Source organism: Miscanthus floridulus, chromosome 14 (genome assembly GCF_019320115.1).
Source record: "Miscanthus floridulus cultivar M001 chromosome 14, ASM1932011v1, whole genome shotgun sequence".
Taxonomy (NCBI): Eukaryota; Viridiplantae; Streptophyta; class Magnoliopsida; order Poales; family Poaceae; genus Miscanthus; species Miscanthus floridulus.
This window is the reverse complement of record NC_089593.1, coordinates 91,101,453-91,120,602: the sequence shown is the minus strand read 5'-3', so window position 1 is coordinate 91,120,602 and position 19,150 is coordinate 91,101,453. Positions and strand designations below refer to the sequence as shown.

At 49.2% G+C, this 19,150-nt stretch overlaps 1 pseudogene; it reads right to left on the bottom strand.

Annotated features, from left to right (window-relative positions):
• Positions 1–22: 22 nt before the first annotated feature.
• LOC136504516 (uncharacterized) lies at positions 23–8,070 on the bottom strand (annotated as a pseudogene).
• Between the last annotated feature and the right edge of the window lie 11,080 nt (positions 8,071–19,150).

The window sequence follows — 19,150 nt, the reverse complement described above, 5'->3', positions numbered from 1 at the left end:
ATCATGATACACTATTTTAACAAGATGAGCTACATCACAACACACAATAAAGAAAAACTTCAGCAGAATACAGTATAGTAGTATCAGGCTATCAACATTTCAGATTCAATGCACCATATTTCCACCAGCACCAGGTTTTTGGACAACTTGCTTGGGAGTCATACCGATCTGTTTCCGCAGAAATCCAAATCGCCTACAAGTTGTTCTTGCACAGGGTGTAAAAGGTAGATCCATCAACTGTCTCCATACTTAACTGATTGAGCCGCAACAGCATCAGCAGGCAGGCTCTTCCTTTGCGCCCTAAAAGGGACAAAAGCAAAAAAGAAAAACAGAAAAAAGGTTAGCTACCACAGCAGAATTGTTCAAGAGCAATGTGTCAATGAAACAGCAATCTAACAAAAAGATTTTGTTCAACATGCTATAACATTTGCTATTTTCAAATCCACGTGCTAAGAGCGGTAAGTGCACGCACCCAATCCTATTTCTCCAACATGGTCCTGGTTCAATGCAACACTTCCCTGAGCTTTGTCACCACCGAAGTATGAATTTAGTTTGGATATTCCCTCCTGCAACTCCTGATGCAATAAAAAAGTGCAAAAAAAAAAACAATACAATTAATTGCTTTGAGGTAGATGACTGGTCCATTTCTGATCGAGAATGCATTGACAAAAACGAAAAGCAAAAATTGAGGAAATAGGAAGTGAAGATGTTGCAGAATATGTCTTCAGTTGAATTTCTTAAAGAGTAAGGTCATCTACTAGGTTTCAAGAACTATGTGTAATTTTGTAACCACTACCGATCATGCAGAAAGTACTATGGGCAGAATTACAAATAACAATGTAACTAAAGAAATTCAGACCTCCCATGATGCTAGACTCTTCATGTAAGAAGGAAGTTGCTCATACCCCTCCTTAGATGCCCTTATCACTTCTTTGAAAGAATTACCTTCATGGAGTCAACAGCGGGGAAAAAAATCAGAACTAGCAAAGGCTTGACATGTCTTTAAAACATCTAAGACATTCATTCTGATCACCTTGACTATTTCTTTCATTTTGTGGAGTCATAATTTCAGCTTCATTCATGATCTTTTCTCCATAATCAGTACTAAACAGTAGAGCATTAAACAAATAAATTAGGTCATATTTAAGATAAGATTAAAATAAGTAATAAAGTAACATTAGAAATAAACAATAACAGTGAGAAAACCTGATGGTAATTCCTTCTGTTACCTTTCAGGATTCTTGTAAAGCTTCTTTGGGCTCACACCATAATTTGCGCCTGCAAAATCCCAGTAAATATTCAAGACAAAAGTTAGTAGCCGGTGAGAAAATGCTAATACAACAAGCACAATGCGATTAACCGGCTACGATAGGCAAAATATTTTCCTCGCATACCTTCAGAAGAAAGAGTGGCTAGACAAGCATCTGAAAACCCAAGATCCTTCAGTGACTCTTCAAATCTAATTAGCAGTCAAGAAAAGCACAATATGCTGCACTCAAGCAAATGACAATCTATAGTTCCGAACAAAACCAAACCAAACCAAAGAGGATACATTGCGTCGTTGTCGTCATCAAACCGCCGCTTACCAGACCTGAGCACTGAACGCGACACGCTGAGGCATCCATCTCCAAGGTCCTCAACCTTACCGACATTTCCATCTTCCATCTTCCACATCCACATCAAACTCAGGCTCCTCTGCGTCTGCACACCAAACAAACAGCGGTCTCACCTCATCCCAGCGGATCGAAACAAGCGCTGCAGCCAGAGGTTGGGAAACCGATTGGGTTACCGGCGGGCTCGTAGCCGAAGGAAGCGAGGTGGGACTGGAGGGCGCTGGCGTGGCGCGCGTAGACGTTGAGCGCCTCGCCGCAGTGGCCGAGGAGCTCCTCGAAGGAGACGGTGCCGAGGGCGATGGACTCGATGTGCTGTAGGTCGGCGGCTGTCACGCCCCGTTGCCGCCGGCCAGCGCCGTCGACGTGAGGAGTTCAGAGAGCACGCGAGAGACGAGGAACGGGAAGAGGAACCTTCCTCTTTCACCGAGTTCAGATTCAGAAAAAATGCAATGAGTCTCAGTTCGATACAACGCACGCTTAACACCCCACTTCTGGCCTATGGCCCACATGTCATACTCTACGTATTACATAGTTGTTAGAATACGTCTTCTGACTTCCTTAGCGACTTCTCTTGGTTTACGTCTTCTTCAGCTCACAGGTGTACCAGGTCTGACATCTCCTCCCGCCGAAGATGATGCTTGACCCCAAGCAGGTGCCTGTGGGAACCGCTAACGAATGACATTGTAGTCTTCCTAGGTTGTTGAAGTCGGTGGCAGACCTGTCCACTGAATGAGCACCTGTGGAATAGCGGCATTACCGCGCTTGATCAATCGGCGCTCAAGGACCTTCCCAGGCAGTGCTGCCGTGGCCTCAATATCAGTGGTGAATGGAAGCTCAGAAAAAAACTACTGTATAAGCTGCAACAAAAGGTTTAAGTTATGAAACATGAAACACATCATGAATCTTACTGTCGTCTGGAAGCTTTAGGCGATAGGCCACCCGTCCAATGCGTTCAGTAACGAGATAGGGCCCGAAATACTTGTATGACAGTTTAGGAAATGGTCGATTTGCCACAGAACTCTGTGTGTACGGTTGCCACTTCAACAGAACTTGGTCACCCACTTGGAACTCCATGTCAGTACGATGTTTGTCTGCCATCACCTTGATTCTGTTCTGCGCCCTGGCCAAATTCTCCTTGAGGGCCTTCAAATTGAGTTCTCTGTTCTCTACCAGTTCAGCTACAGTGACTGGTGTTGTTTGGTGTATAGTAGGAGCAGCACCCACCTTTGGATCATAGCCATATAGAGCCTTGAATGGAGAACACCCTAGAGAAGTATGGTACGTAGAATTATACCACAATTGTGCCAAAGAGAGCCAAGAGTGCCAGGTTTTGGGTGAGTCTTGGACAGCACACTGCAGGTATAGTTCAAGACATTGATTGACTCTCTCAGTCTGTCCATCACTTTGTGGATGGTAGGCAGTGCTAAGCTGTAGGTTGACTCTGTAAAGCTTGAAGAGCTCCTTCCAAAAGGCACTAACAAATATTGTGTCTCGATCAGAGACAATGGAGTTTGGAAGACCATGAAGCTTGACAATGTTGTCCATGAAAAGCTGAGCTATGGTAGATGCTGTATATGGATGTTTAATTGCCACAAAATAAGCAAATTTGGTAAGTCTGTCCACTACTACCATGATCACACTGTAGACATTGGATTTAGGTAGTCCTTCTATGAAATCCATAGATATGTCCATCCACACCCCCTCAGGAATTGGTAGAGGCTGTAGTAGTCCAGGTGGGGAGTGATTAGTATGCTTGGCTTGTTGGTAGACAGAACACTGCTTAACAAAATCCTCCACAGCCATCTTCATTCCTTTCCAAGCAAAGTGAGTCTTGAGTCTCTGGTATGTTGCTTTAGTACCTGAGTGACCCCCAATAGCGCTGGAATGGAAAGCTACTATAATCTTTGTCTGTAGGGCTGAGTTTTGGGCAATCCATAGCTTGTTCTTGTACCTGATGATACCATTGTCCAAGCTGTAACCTGCCATATTAGGGCTTTGGATAGCCAGTTGGGTCAGCAGCTTCTGGGCCCTAGGATCAGTTGCATAAGAATGAAGTACTTCCTGCAACCAATTAGGCCTAACCATGGAAACAACTTGTAAGGTGTGGAGGTGAGCCACCCTGGATAGCGCATCTGTTGCCAAGTTGTCTTTTCCTTTCTTATAAACAATTTTGAGCTGCAGCCCCATCAATCTGGTCATTGCCTTCCTTTGCATATCAGAATGCAGGTTCTGTTCCTGGAGATAAGCTAAGGACTTGTGGTCTATCAAAATAATAAATTCTTGTCTTTGTAGATAGTGTCTCCACCTTTCCACTGCCATAATCAATGCCAAAAACTCTTTCTCATAAATAGATAGGTGTTTGTGTTTTTCACCTAAGGCTTTGCTAAGAAAAGCAATTGGGTGGCCCTTTTGCATCAAGACTGCCCCAATACCATCTGCACAAGCATCTGTTTCCATAGTGAATGGCTCCTAGAAATTGGGTAGGGTGAGGACCGGGGTGTGGGACATAGCAATCTTGAGTTCATCAAATGCTGTCTGTGCTTTTGGATTCCACTGGAACTGCTTGTTCCTTAACAGATTGGTCAGTGGTTTTGCGATGATGCCATAACCCTTCACAAACTTCCTATAATATCTTGTTAACCCTAGAAAGGCTCTCAGCTCTGTAAAAGTTGTTGGTGTGGGCCAGTGAACCATAGATGTTGTCTTCTGGGGATCAGTGGCCACCCCATCAGCTGATATAATGTGCCCCAAGTATTCCAACTGGCTTTGAGCAAAGGAACATTTGGACTACTTCAAATAAAGTTGATTGGCCAACAATGTCTGGAGAACCAGTTGTAAATGTTCCTAGTGTTCTTGTAATGATTTGCTATATATGAGCATATCATCTAGGAACACTAGGACAAATTTCCTCAAAAAAGGTTGAAGGACTTGGTTCATAATGCATTGGAAAGTAGCTGGTGCATTACCTTGAACTGGTAGTGGCCCTGATGTGTTTTAAAGGCAGTCTTGTACTCATCTTCAGGTAACATTCTCACCTAGTGATACCCTGACCTCATGTCCAACTTGGTGAATATTTCTACTCCAGACAACTCATCCAGAATCTCTTCGATAACCGGCATTGGAAATCTGTTCTTGACAGTCATGTTATTCAACTTTCTGTAGTCCACACAAAATCGCCAAGACCCATCTTTTTTTGACTAGGAGTACAGGGGAAGCAAAAGGGCTATGGCTGTGGGTGATTAACCCAGCATGTAACAATTTCTGGGCCTACTCCTCTATCTCAGTTTTATGTTGAGGAGAATAGTGGTAGGGTCTGGCATTGACAGGTATAGCTCCAGGAATGAGTGGAATGGAATGATCATAGCTCCTAGATGGTGGTAGTGTCTAGGGATCATGGAAAACTTGGCTATGTTGATCAAGAATGTGTTGTATAGCTAGAGGTGGTTCGACTGGTGGAAGGTTGGGTGGAGATAAGGTGGCATGGGTGGGTTTGATAATAACAAAAGCCCAACTATTATTGCCTTTGGTGTCTTTGTATAATTTAGTGGTAGAAATGGGTTTGGCTTGCAAAGGAGGGGATATAATGCCCTAGAGCTTAACTGGTTTGTTGTTGATGTGGAACTGTAAGGTTTTCTTGGACCAATCCACTTCCATAGGGCCCTATTGCTTAAGCCAGTCATAACCCAAGGTGGCATCATAGGTAGTTATGTCCAAGACTATCATGTCACTGCATAGAGTATGCCCCTGAATATACCACTGTAAGTTCTGTACTTTGGCTGTAGTAGTTAACATGTCTCTATTAGCCAATCTTACTATCCTTGTTGGGATTGGTACAGTAGCTAACCTGACCAGTTTCACAAAGTTGGAACTAATGAAACTATGTGAACTGCCTGAATCCAGTAAGGTAAGCATAACTTTATCTTGCACGAGGGCTTTGAGCTTCATAGAATTGTTAGTATCCATACTAGAGAGTGCATTCAGAGATAAGTGACAGAAATCTTGAGCAAGAGTATCTTCAATAGCTAGCTGATTCATCATATCTTCTATAATCTCCTCTTTGTTTGTGTCTAGATCATTGATAACCAATGCGTGAACTTGAGCCTTATGACGTTTAGGGCAATTCTCTTGGTGGCCAGGTTCAAATTTATCACCACAAGCAAAACACAGGTTGTTAGCACGCCTGTAATCCCTCAATTGCCTGATTCTTTGCAGATTGGCATTGTTTGTCTGAGGGCTAGGAGTTTCCTGCTTCTAAAACTATGGCTTGGGAGCAGCAGTGTTCCTGTTATACTTGGCCTTGGTTCTCTCTTGGGTTCTTTGTTGGATCTTGGCAATTAGAGTTGCCCTGTCAACTGTGAGTGGAACATGGGGCTCTACAGCTGCTCGGATGTCATCCTTGAGGCCAGCTACATAAGCTGAAGCAAAGAAAACCTCATCATAATGGCTGTTGTGCATGGTAATGTTATACTGCAGTGCCTAAAAAGCCAAAGTGTAGTCTTCCACTATACCACTTTGCTTAAGGGCTAGCAGATCACTGATGGCTGTACGAAAATCATCTATACCAAACTTGGACAGAACTACTGAGCAAAATGCAGTCCAAGAGGGTCAAGTGCGACCCTATTTGTAAGCTTGCCACCATTTGGCGGCATTTTCCTATAAGTGCATTGTAGCATATGTGACCTTCATCTCATCTCCGGTCTTGTAGATTTTGAAGTAGTTATCACAGTTGCCCAGCCATATCTTGGGATGGTTGCCATCAAAAGTTGGGAATTGCATCTTGGGAAGTGCATGGTGAGGCATGGAATCCTTGTGATGATGCTGCTGCCTATTGGAGGGCTCAATTTTCACTACATAGTCTTTACCAGCAAATATGTTGTGAAAATGTGCCTCTTCCGCAGAGGTCAGAGAAACATTCTCTAATTGATGCATTGTAGCCTCATTCTCCATCTGACATAGTGTTAGAGAAGCCACTGCTTGTCCATTGGCCTGTACCTGCTTGGATATGAGTTTTTGTTCCGCCTTTGTTTCATCCACACTTTGCTTCAATTGTTGTTGGATCAGACTGATATCATTCATTTGTTTGAGCACGAGGTCAAAATTTTCCATGACCTGTTCCCAGCGACTCTTTTCATCATCCGTGTTGGTTGACATGGTGTCTAGGATGAACTTGGTCTGAACCAAAGGCTTAGGAGGAGCCATCGTGAAGAAGTTGAGATACATATGACTAACTGGTGTAGTAACAGGTTTGGCCTCTGCCTCCCCAACAATCTACTAACCAAATTGCAGACTATGTCTGGATGCACGACACCACCAAGGGATTTTATGCGAGAACCTATCCCGCAACCCGAATGTGTGAGCGCGTCCCCGCCAACGCCACCACAACCCAATCGAGGAAGAATGCTACGGAATTTTACACAGGAACTTGTCCCGCAACCCTCGCAGTTCTCGATTGAGTGCCAAAAGAACATGTATCCGCCGCCGATCCCGAGTCGATGTCGAACCCCAGCCAAGAAAAGGTGCCGCAGAATTTGGTGGAGTGGTGGGTGGGAATTGGTTGGGTTGTGGATGGGTGGAAGTGGAAATTGCAGAGCTCAGGTGAAGTAGTGCCACTGCCGGAGCCAACCCAGTTCAACCCAAAGGAGGGACCTCTGGTTCCTTCCGTCGAACACCTCGAGGGCGTTAACGGAGATCCCCTGCCCACCGGAATTACAAACTGCAGATCAAGGCGTCCGTTCGTGGAACGTACCAGGATGGACTGAGCAACTGCGGCGAGGTGGGTGGAGTGGATGGAAGGTGGTAGGTTACCGGATTGTACGGGTGGCGGCGCCGCTGCGAGACAGTCGTCGCCGGATAACTAGCGCGGAGAAGAGCTGCGGTCGCCGTCGCCCCCCACGCCGAGGATACACCGTCTTTGATACCAACTGTCACACCTCGTTGTCGCCGGCCAGCACCGTCGATGTGAGGAGTTCAGAGAGCACGCGAGGGACGAGGGACGGGAAGAGGAACCTTCCTCTTTCACCGAGTTCAGATTCAGAAAAAATGCAATGAGTCTTAGTTTGATACAACGCACGCTTAACACCCCACTCCTGGCCTATGGCCCACATGTCATACTCTACCTATTACATAGTTGGTAGAATACGTCTTCTGACTTCCTTAGCGACTTCTCTTAGTTTACGTCTTCTTCGGCTCATAGGTGTACCAGGTCTGACAGCGGCCGCCGCCTCCGCCCTATACTCCAGCTTCTGCAGGAACGAGGTCCTCGCCATATCTGCGAGAATCCCGACGTTGTGAGCAGGAGCCTTACGGGGAGGGAAGGAGGGAGAGGCGTGCACGTGAGGTGGTTACCGAGGTGGATGGGGCGTTGGGAGACAGCGTCGGCGAGCTCGTGGGATGAGGACTCAGCGTGGTTTAGCAACGACGAGAGGGACTCGTAGAGGGCTATGATGGACTGATCCATCCCCCCTCCCACTACGTCTTCGGCGGCGGCGGCGGTGAGGGGTGGGGCTCGCCGGAGACGGTGAGGGGGGGGGGGCGGATTTGGGGATTTCTTTTCGAAACTTTCGGGAGGGAGGCGTGGGCGAAACTGCTATTTTTCTGGCGGGTGGGCCCGATTGAGTGAAGGACCTGTACTAGTGAATGTAGGGCCTGAGGCAGGCCTAGAAAGGCTTCTGCTGATCACTTTATATGGGCCTAGAGTTTTAGCCCAACAGACCTTTTGTCGAAGTTACAGATTAGTCAAATGTAGTAGAAATTTATTCTTTCCTAAAAAAAGTAGAAATTTATTCAGTTGCTAAAAAAAAAGTAGAAATTTATTCAGGGAAGGAATAGCCCATTACTCTACTCTCTGCACTTGGTAGCCCAGAATCAGGGAAACATCCTATTTGATCATTTTTGGTGAATCAAGTAAACATGGATGCATTAAGGATGAAATGGAGCATCTCTTGGTAAAGGAGGATGAGATCCGACATCGATGGCAAGAGTATTTTGACAAATTGTTCAATGGTGAGAATATGAACACAACCTTTCAGTTGGATGACTCTTTTGATGACACCAATAGGCGCTTTGTGCGGAGAATCCAAGAATCTAAGGTCAGAAAGGCGTTGAAAAGGATGAAAGGAGGTAAGGCGATGGGACCGGATGGTATCCCAATCGAGGTGTGGAGATGCCTCGGGGACATAGCTGTAGTATGGTTAACCAAGCTGCTCAACCATATTTTTCGATCGAACAAGATGCCTGATGAGTGGAGGAGAAGTATATTGGTACCGATCTACAAGAATAAAGGGGATATTCAAAGTTGTACAAATTATCGAGGAATTAAGTTGATGAGCCATACTATGAAGCTATGGGAGAGAGTTATCGAGCATCGCTTGAGAGCAATAACGCGGGTCTCTATGAACCAATTTGGTTTCATACCCGGAAGGTCAACCATGGAAGCCATTTTCTTAATAAGACAAGTTATGGAGCGGTATAGGGAGAAGAAGAAGGACCTACACATGGTTTTTATTGACTTGGAGAAGGCTTATGATAAAATACCAAGGAATGTTATGTGGTGGGCGTTGGACAAACATAAAGTCCCAACGAAGTACGTCGGGCTCATTAAGGACATGTACAGCAATGTTGTGACTAGAGTTCGAACAAGTGATGGAGACACGGATGACTTTCCGATTAGGATAGGACTACATCAAGGGTCAGCTTTGAGTCCTTATTTGTTTGCTTTAGTGATGGATGAGGTCACAAGGGACATACAAGGGGACATCCCTTGGTGTATGCTTTTCGCGGACGATGTAGTGCTAGTTGATGAAAGCCGGACAGGAGTGAATCAGAAACTGGAGTTATGGCGGGAGACTTTAGAGTCCAAAGGTTTTAGACTTAGTAGAACTAAAACTGAGTATATGAGATGTGACTTCGGCACTACTACTCGGGAGGAGGAAGATGTTAGTTTGGAAGGTCAAGTAGTGCCTAGGAAGGATACCTTTCGATATTTAGGATCAATGCTACAGAGGGACGGGGATATTGATGAAGATGTTAGCCATAGAATCAAAGCAGGGTGGATGAAGTGGCGGCAAGCGTCTGGTGTCCTATGTGACAAAAGGGTACCACAGAAGCTAAAAGGCAAGTTTTATAGGACGGCGATTAGACCTGCTATGTTGTATGGTGCAGAATGTTGGCCTACGAAAAGACGACATATTCAACAGCTAAGTGTCGCGGAAATGCGTATGTTGCATTGGATTTGCGGTCATACAAGAAGGGATCGAGTTCGGAACGATGATATACGTGAGAGATTAGGGGTAGCGCCAATTGAAGAAAAGCTTGTCCAACACCGGTTGAGATGGTTTGTACATGTGCAACGGAGACCTCCAGATGCACCGGTGCGTAGTGGAATCCTAAGTCAGGATAGTAACGTGAAGAGAGGCAGAGGAAGACCGAAGTTGACTTGGGTAGAGGCAATAAAAGGAGACTTGAAAGGATGGAATATACCCAAAGACTTAGCCTTAGATAGGAGTGTTTGGAAGATAGCTATTCACGTGCCTGAACCTTGATTGCTTCTGTTGGGTTTCAACTCTAGCCTACCCCAACTTATTTGGGACTTAAATGCTTTGTTGTTATAAGTAAACATGGATCTCAACTTTGGCATTTAAATTTTGATCTAAAATAGTTGCTGCATTTTTTTATCCACATGTTAAGTTGAAACCCTATTGTTTATTATATCTTTTATTTAAATTTATTCTTTTACATTTTATTGCAAAAATATTATTCTAGGTCCTAAGTACGTTGGTAATTACTACAATTGCACAAGTGACCATTTCAGCTTTCACCACACTAAGATATTAACGCCCCTTTTGGAACACAAGAATAATTTCATTTTCACAGGAAAAAAAGGATAATACAGGGAAAAAATTATTCATTCCAAAGGGGGCTTAAATTTGCAATAACAAAGAATTATATGTGGTGTTTTTTTGTTTTATAAAAACATAGTGCCTAAAATTAAACTACTAGCATTATATGACATAATCATTCAATCAAAATGGATAGACTTGCTCAAATGATTAGAAGATTATGCCATATAAAGAGCAACTCTGTGCGACTCTTCATATCCTTCTTTATTGATAGACATCGAGAATTTGGTGAAAACTGCCCCCTCCAACAGCTTTGTTAATTAGATCTCAAAATATTATCATCATATATTTATGATTTCTTGCTAATAAAAAATAGAGCCTGATAGACCAAATCGACGCATTCTCACGAGTTAATGGACTATCCATGCATTTTGAGAACAGCAGGAATGGTCAGCTTCCTGCTTGGCTGCTTGTTCGCTTCACGTGTGCTGATCGACCATACCGATTGCCTCTAACGACGAGTCCTGATCCAACCATTCTACTATAACACATGCTCAAGCACGGCAATTTCATGGAGAAACAAAAGGAAAGAAAGAACGGCGAGCCGTATAAACGACGACGGGCACGAAAGCGAGCCGCGCGGTGCGTTCGGGCCAGCAAACATGCCACGGCGGAGGCGGCAACGATAGCAGCGGCAGCAAACATGCCCGGGCCCTTTCACTCAGCGAGGCGCGACGCTTTCCAAGGCGCGCACCGCGCACCGCTGGCCCGCCGCCGTCCAGAGGCGATGCCAAGCATGCCCGCACGCGTTGCTGAGCTCGCCCACCGCCGCCCCACGCTCTTGCCGCCACAGCGCGCTCCATCGCTCGCCCACTACTGCCCGCATGCGTCGCAGCTGCTCGCCCACCGCCGCGGCGCCGCCCACACCGACACACGTGGCTCTGCAGCTCGCCCACCGTACCGTACCGCCGCTCGATCCATCGCCGGACGTCGCGCTACTGCCGGACGAGGGAGGGTAGCTCCGTCGGATTAGGCTCGCCGCCTCGCCCCACCACCGACGCGCACTAGCACGACCTCCACTCGGTTTCGTTAATGGGGAAAAAGAATGTGAAAGAAACGGTGAAGGAGACAGCGTGTGCTCCATGCTCCATGCCCGCATAGCTTTCCTCTCCTCGGTCCCTCGGCACCGCCGGACGCTCCCACTGTACCGCTCAGGCAATTCCCTCCACTCCTCTGCCCGACCGGGGCTGCATGTTGGAACCGGTGGTGACCACCGAGTTCACGATCTTGGAGCTGGTTTGCAGCCGGCTCGTTACCATGAGCCTGTGCTCCCACAGGTCCCAGGTCCACCGGAGCTATAACATATAAGGCCTTTGGGCCTTCTCAACCCAAAAGACTAGCCTGATAGGTGGGGGTTCTCCCGCCTTATATGTTGTGCTCCCCCACCATCGCTACACGATGTGGGACTAAACCCCAACAATCTCCCCCTTAGTCACACATCGGGGTGCCCCCGCCATATGTGACGCGCTCGAGATAATTTCGCTACACGATGTGGGACTAAACCCCAACAATCTCCCCCTTAGTCACACATCGGGGTGCCCCCGCCATATGTGACGCGCTCGAGATAATTTTTTTTATTGGGTTTAGCTTTTCTGACCATAGGTACCGGCTCTGATACCAATTGTTGGAACCGGTGGTGACCACCGAGTTCACGATCTTGGAGCTGGCTTGCAGCCGGCCCGGCTCGTTACCATGAGCCTGCGCTCCCACAGGTCCCAGGTCCACCGGAGCTACAACATATAAGGCCTTTGGGCCTTCTCAACCCAAAAGACTAGCCTGATAGGTGGGGGTTCTCCCGCCTTATATGTTGTGCTCCCCCACCATCGCTACACGATGTGGGACTAAACCCCAACACTGCAAGCGTGCGCGACTGGCGTGGCGAGCTCGCGGCCAACGCGTGGGATGCGGCGAGCGCGCGCCTCCATCGCGGAGGGCGGTGCGGCGGCGAGCTCGCGGCCAACGCTGAGGGTGGTGTGGCGAGCGGCCGGCCGGCGTGGACACAGGGCGTGGCTAGCGAGCGGACGTCGCGGGCACGGGATACGGCCAGCGTGCACGTGAAGGGTAAGCTCGTGAAAGTATAGGGGTTTTTCATAAATATAAACGTAAAAATGAGGGGGTATGAATTCTTTATGCACCACTCATCAAGATTTTTGACCTAAAAATGCACTTTCAAATTTGATAGACCAAATCGACACAGCTTCACAAGTTAATAGACTATCCATGTATTTTACTCTATATTTTATACTAAAATTGCATATTTCGTTCGTTGCAATATCTGTAGGCGCAATCTGTAATTTTCGATACTGAGAATAAAAAACCACAAACCTGACAAAATCTGATTTGTATTGGCACAAAGACAATTAACAATTAGCAATTATTTCAATAGAAAGACAAGGACAAAAATTGTCGGTGTTTCGAGTTACCACCGATGAGTAAAATTCTAGTATTGCGCGTCTCGCTCGGATGGTGTGTTTAGAGGACACGAGGTTTATACTAGTTCGAGCAGAAAGTCCCTACGTTCAGTTCGTCGCTGCTGCTCGTGTTACCAGCACCGAAAGTTTCTAGTACGGGTTACAAACGGGCGAGAGAGTGACAGGTCCCAAGTCTCTAGTGAAAAGAGTGAACAGGTGCCGAAAGCTCAGTCGCTGCTCAGCCGTGTGCTTGTGTCGTGTTCTGATCGGTTTGGGGTTTGATGGATTTATCTTAAATCGAATTCCCTTCATAGGGCGCTCTGCTTTTCCTTTTATAGGCCAAGAGAAAGCACGGGTTACAGCGAAGAAAAAGAAAAGAATGAGAGAGAGAAAGTCCTACGGGATCGCTGGGTCCTTCCTATCCTTCATGCGGGTCCCACCGACCCTGTAGATGTCAACAGAGACAGCTCCACGTCACGGCCCTGTCCGCCAATGACGCCATGCCAGGCGTCGTCTGCTGGTCATGATGTTCTATTCTGTCGCAACGGACATCGTGGTGATGCCGACGCGCCTATCAGCGTTCGTACGGGGTTGGGCAGAACTGCACCGGTACGCCCGACACTGTTCTTGATATGAATCCTCGGGTATGGCCCGTCATGGCCACGGGTTATATCGAGGCATGTCGGTCTCTTCCTGGGTGTCAGAGTTTTGACCCAGGCCCATACGCTTGGACTTGGAGTGGTTGGCGGTGGCATGGGTCCCTGTAGGTAGAGGCGGAGCCCGCAGCCTCGGGGTCGGGCGAGGCGGACCCTGCGGCCTCAGGGTCGGGCGAGGCAGGGTCCACGACCTTGAGGTCGGGGGAGGTAGAGCTCGTGGCCTCATAGTTGGGCGATGCGGAGCTCGCGGCCTTGGGGTCGGGCAAGGCGGAGCCCGCTCCTAGAGGTCAGGCGAGTCAGAGCCTACACGCCTGGGGTCGGTTGGAGCTGTATTCGCGCTGTTGACTACTCGGATGAATCAATGTTGATGGTCATTAGCTCATCCTCTTCGGGTACCCTAGTATTGGTCTCCGATAGTAGCCCCCGAGCTTGCAGAGGAGTAGAATACTCCTTCGGGGGCTTTTCTGAACAGGAGGAATCTGAGGGCCTTGGCCTTCTTTTGTCGCCCACGGCGTGACCTGGAGGCGGTGATTCTTTTTCGTCGAGATCGGACCCCTTGAGGGTATAGCCATGAGATTTGGTGGGTCAGAAAAGGTCTTTCCTGATTTCGACCCCTACGGGGGTCTGTTGTTCTACGACCGTGCGTTCGGTCTTCGTGCGAGTCCAACTTTCCTTGAGCCCCCGTCCATAGCAGGGGTCCGGACGAGGATCGTCTCGTGTTTGCGATTGTCTTTCCTCAAGCATTTTTTCGATAAAAACGGAGGGGCTAAGCCGTGCCATGATTTTCCTCTATGGACGAACCATGGTGCTCGGTGAGCTGTTAATGGGCTAGTCCGAGTGGGGCCTCGGCATCCCATTCGCGGGGATCCAACTTGGGTCACCTTGGTGACCGACTCCAGATTCTCAGCGATCAATCCATATAGTTCTCGGGTCCGTTCGACTGGTCCCAAGGGCTTTCTGCCTTTCTTCGAGAAAAAAACCATGGATCATATCTGGCCGAGAATCGGACGTGGGTTGGGATGCCTACAGTGCTCATGCGCCCAGGTTCTGGCTGATAGCAGGCTGATCCCTTTCCACTCCTCACTCTAAAGGTGCCCGGAGCGGTTGTCGAACCCGTTGGTGGGCCAACCTTCGAACTCCTGGGCATGGATAGGCCGTAGGAGCGTTTTTAGCTCCGTATCCCTTTTACCTATGATGGGTCGTGGTCCATTGGAGAGGAGAAACGTCCGGTGGGTTTTTCGAAGGGGTGTCCATAGGTTGTGTGCGCACGCCCTGCGGCGAGATGTGGTGACAGGTCATGGCAGACACGGAGATCTAGGTGGGCGGTTGGTTTCCTCGCACCCGTTGCCCCTATAAAACCAAAGGGTCGGCCCTCCGGGTTTCATACGCACACCTACATCCTTGCCTCCGTAGCCACGCCACCACCGCCATCGCTTTAGGTTTCCTGTCTCCGCATCTCCACCGCCATTGAACTCGCACCTAACCGCCCCCGCCTCCAATGGATCTGTGGTTCCATTCTGACATCACCTTCCAGCGTATGGAGGGCCTTGTCTGTTGTGGTCTTCTCTGTGCATGGACCTTGGCCGAGGAGTGACTGCTACTTGGCAATGAGGATTTGCCTTCACCGCCCGATGGCTACGCGGTGTCTTTCGCCCACTTCCACGAGCGCAGGCTCGTGACACCCGCCCACAAATTTCTCCGGGAGCTCCTGCACTACTACAAGATTGAGCTACAACATCTCAATCCTAACGGGATCTAGCACATGGCGGTGTTCATTGCGCTGTGCGAGGGATTCCTAGGGCTCAACCCCCACTTCGACTTGTGGAGGCATTTCTTTGCCGTCAACCTCTAGAAGAAGAGGAAGAAGGGCGGTAGGCAGGAGCTGCACATGGTGATGGGGTGCGCCGACATCCAACTTCAGAATAATCGGGTCAGCAAGAACCCGTCCATGTGGCTCTTGATGTACAACAAGGGGTGGCACTCATAGTGGTTCTACCTCAAGAATGACGCCGCCGTCCCTCTACCGGAGTTCACCAGGTGCCTGATTGAAGAGGCCCCGGAGCAGTGGAGGAAGTGGGGAGTCCCAAAAAAGGACAAGAAGAAGATCCGAGTCACCTCGCCTCCATCCACATCTTGAAGGAGAATGGTTTTAAGGGGTCGGGCATCATCGGGGCTTACCACGCAAGGAGGGTGGCGCCGTTGATGACGCGCACGCTCCCACTACATGTGATGGTGCTCGAGGCATCATTTGAGGGAACGGCGCTCATCAAGGGAACGCTCCACAACTCTAAAATCGCGCAATGCATCAAGGAGGCGATGGAGCCTTTGCAGGACAATGCTAGTGCCGCCCTCGACTTCGTTTACTCGGTGCCAGGGCATCCTCCGATGCGGCCGGAGCCAGGCTACATCGTCTTTATAAGTTTCCCTTTCTCTTGCCTTCTCCTCAATTGATTTCCTAACCCCATGAGACTAACTTTAAGAGGGGTGGGACTAGCTGAGGGACCTCATCCTCACGGATCACTCGGCACCGCTGCCGAGGGATTTGGCCGTGAGGGTGGTGAATCGCACCGAGGGCAAGAGGCTGAGAAAGGCGAAGGAGGACAAGAAGAGGAAGAAGCAGCGGAAGCTGCAGGCGTGGGAATGAGGGGAGGACACCGACAGCGATGATGATGATGACGATGGTGACGAAGATGAGGTAGCCGATGATATCGAGTGGGACAACCTAGAGAACGAGGATACGCTAACAAGTATCGGTTCATCCTTGCAGGTGTTAGGACCCTTCCCATTCCATGGAGGGGATGGTACGTTTGGGGAGCCGGTAGAGGCAGGCCATACCATCGGCCTACCCCAGGAGCCAACAGAGGTGGGTGACTCTGCCATCACGCCTGAGGTGCCAGCAGAGGTAGGCGGCTCTGCCGTTGCTCCCAAGAGGCAAGGGGAGCCAGCCCCTCTGCCCAGGAGTAGAGGGTAGGCTTGAAATGTCCTCGTTCCAACGAGGCGGAGCTAGGGTCAGGGGGTCGCCCCCCAAATGCATCTGCCGCCTGATGATGCTTGGGTGGGTTATCACTTCCTCTGTTTTTTCCTGTATTAGTTAGATTTCGTTGTGACTTATGCTTTTTGTCCTTATAGGGTTGGTAGGCAGCGTAATCCTTTAGCGCTGGCACCGAAGAAGAGCATCGTCCTCCAATCGAGATGGCAGCCATCGGCTGGTGTCACGCCCATTTTGGGCGGGAGCGGCGCTAGTGTGATCGCGTCACCGGTCGGTCAGGCACCACCCACGGTGGCGCCTATGTCCTTGGCGGGACCGATGGACGCAGGCGCTCAAGGGCGCCTTCGGAGGTCGCAGAGCAGCCGGTGACGGCTGTGATACCACTGCCGATGGTGGGATGGATGGGGCTATCGACCGCACTCGTGGCGCCGACCATGGCAGACAACATAGCGGGTCATGACCCCGCCGATGCAGGTGGAGGTGGTGGCAGCCATGACAGATGGGTCACAACCGAGCGCAACCATAGCGGCGTCTGAGGCACCGGTGTGACCCGCGCCATTGGCGACCCAAGCGACGGCACCTAGCGCAGGTCGCACGGAAGGGGACATGGCCGAGGTGTCCTCAGGAGTCATGGTGCTGGGAGAGGGGTCGGCGGCGCTTGGAGCTGGTGGGGAGTCATCCCTGGCCCTGACATCAGTGGGCGGCCGCTCGCCCACTTGGGGCGAGCCCCTGCTCTAGTGGATGGATTCGTAATATCCGTCGTCGATGTTTTTTACCTTGGACGCCGCTGCAGAGAGCATGGAGCGGGAGATCCTTGACGTAGAGATCGCATCCGTGCTTGAAGCCCTAAACCACGCTGTAGGCGTATTATGCGACGTTGTTGTTCCCTTCGGCCGGGTATTGTTTGGTCCTGCTTCTTGCCCTTATCTTCCTATATATACTTTTTGTATCCTGACCATCGTCTTTCTACAGTGCCTTATAGCTCGTAGCTAGGGGAAATCTTGGTTCCTTCATCAACTAAAGGAAATATGGGACCGCCTAGTCGAGGAGGCATGGCTACGCAGAGAGGTGGCAGCTCAGCTTGTTGCTGCCTAGCAGAGGGTGGCCGAGCTGATTCTCGGTAGTGGCCTGAACCGTCCGATCCACTTGGGTGACCCGTTGGCACATGACTTACCTCGATGGCACGAGTGGTGGGTTCAGGCAGCTCTTACCGGATATGTCCAAGTGGAATCCGGGTTTGTCGTTTGTGACGGAGTTGGAATAACCTGCAAGGGGCATCCTACTGCTCCTTACCCATCTCTTGATAGTGGCCAAGCCGTCCGATCGACTTGTGCGACCCGCTGACATAGGACTTACCTACGGAGGTAGAGGATGAGATCATCCCCCCTAAGAAATTAGTTAGGTAGATACGCCAGGCGGTGAACTTGTCTTAAGCGGACAAGCTCTCAAATTTTGTTATGGCCTAACAGACTTTTAGCCCTTCTCCCCTTTTTGTATAAAAAGATTAGTGCATTTCGACCCTTTCTGTCATTAAGGCCATAAAGCTCGGGGTGCGGGTGAACAAACTCTGATCACACTAGTGAGAAAAAACACCATAGCCGCTGGGGCGTAGGTTTCTTGCAGTCCGACCAGTTTTACTCAGCGTTCATTCCCACAACCCTTGCTTCTAGGTCTCGACGTGAGAAAGGGTCGGGCATAGAGAATGTTTGCCAGGTGGATATACTCTTAGATGTGTACCGACACTTTCCTTAGCTAAGGCTAAAAAGCTCGGGGTGTAGAAAAAACTCTGATCACACTGGAGAGCAAAAACATTATTGCTGCTGGGGCATAGGTTTCTTATAGTCTGACTAGTTTTACTCAACATTCGTTCTCGCAACCCTTGCTTCTAGGTCTCGACGTGAGAAAGGGTCGGGCATAGAGAATGTCTACCAGATGGATATGCTCTTATTAGCCCCCGAGTGAGGCCCAAACCCCACCATTACTGGGGTCGGGCGTCACTCAAAGATTGGAGAGTTGATAGCAAAACTAATAAGAGAAAATATGCGTATATTAAGGGTAAAAGCAGCGTAGCTATTCGATGTTCCAGGCATTGACGAAGACTTTGCCATCAATGGTCTTGAGCTTGTAGATGCCTGGTCGGAGCACCTCCGCGATGACGTATGGTCCCTCCCATAGTGGAGAGACCTTGTGGCAGTTCTTGTTGCTCTAAACAAGGCGGAGCACTAGGTCCCCGACGTTGAAGGCCCGACCCCACACTCGACGGCGGTGGTACCGGCGCAACGCTTGCTAGTACTTGGCCAAGCGGAGGAGGGCGACATCGTGCACTTCATCTAGCTAGTCCATGCCATCCTTGAGGGATGCCTTGGCTCCCTATTCGTCGTACACCCTGACCCTTGGTGCTCCATAACCGAGGTCGGTTGGGAGGATAGCCTCGAAACCATAGACCATGAAGAATGGTGTGTAGCTAGTGGCCTGACTAGGGGTCATTCTCAAGCTCCAGAGCACCGTGGGAAGCTCTGCAACCCATCGTCCACCAAACTTGTTCAACTGGTTGAAGATCCTATGTTTGAGACCTTGCAGGACC